Source organism: Triticum aestivum, chromosome 5B (assembly GCF_018294505.1).
Source record: "Triticum aestivum cultivar Chinese Spring chromosome 5B, IWGSC CS RefSeq v2.1, whole genome shotgun sequence".
Classification (NCBI taxonomy): Eukaryota; Viridiplantae; Streptophyta; class Magnoliopsida; order Poales; family Poaceae; genus Triticum; species Triticum aestivum.
Window position 1 is genome coordinate 517,221,923 of NC_057807.1, and position 1,138 is coordinate 517,223,060.

A 1,138-nucleotide genomic window follows, 5' to 3' on the forward strand; every position below is an offset into this window, starting at 1 on the left:
CCCCCCCAAACCTGTTTTCTGTTTAATTTGTATTGTTTTCTTTTTAATTTGTATTGTTTTCTGTTTAATTTGTATTGTTTTATTTCTTTTGTGCTTTATTTTAATTTTGAAGGAGTTTCACATATTCTACGGTACTACATACTTTGCGCCTCGAACTACCCTTGTCCACCGGGCTACCGCGTCCCCACCGGCTGGAGCCTAAGCGCCGGCGGCGTGCCGGTCCCTCCCGTCCCTCAGGGTACTGCGCGCCGGGCGGCCATCACGAACCACTACTACCTCGACCTCACGCCGGAGCAGCGGATGAATCCCCGCTGGCATCCCGATAACCAGCATACTTGGGACGCCTTCTTCATCAATCGGCGTGAGAGGGCGCTCGCCAGGTATGAGGAGATATCCCCCGCCTGCGCTACCCTCAGTTCGAGCCACGAGCGCCGCCCGACGACAGCGACGACAGCAGCGACGATAGCAGCGACGACGACGGCGGCAACTTAGAAGGCGACGACTACCAGTACAACGACAGTATGACTAAATCACTCCAAATTTCATGTATCATCAGTGGTATCTCGAATCATTCGAAAATGGACACCAAACACATCACGGGTAATATAATTCACATGATCCATTCAACAAAGTTTGGTACAATAAATTATTACACATCATTTCTTCCCTTGTGTCCCTGCTTGCTTACGATTGTGCCGTATCCATGGAGCATCCTCATCATTTAATTTAATGCTTGGGTCGGTGTTCACTTTGAAGGGCGGAATTTCAGCAAACATATTATAATCTTCTGACATGTCTGTCTTGTCCTCCACTCCCACGATGTTTCTTTTCCCTGAAAGAACAATGTGGCGCTTTGGATCATCGCATGATGTACTGATCGTTTTCTTATCTTTCCGTTTCCTCGGTTTGCTACTCATGTCCTTCACATAGAAAACCTGAGCGACATCTTTCGCTAGGACGAATGGTTCGTCAAGGTAACCAAGATTGTTGAAATCCACTATTGTCATTCCGTATTGCTGGTCCACCTTTACCCCACCTCCTGTTAGCTTGAACCATTTGCACCGGAACAAAGGGACCTTAAAGGAGGGTCCATAGTCAAGTTCCCATATCTCCTCTATGTAACCATAATATGTGACCT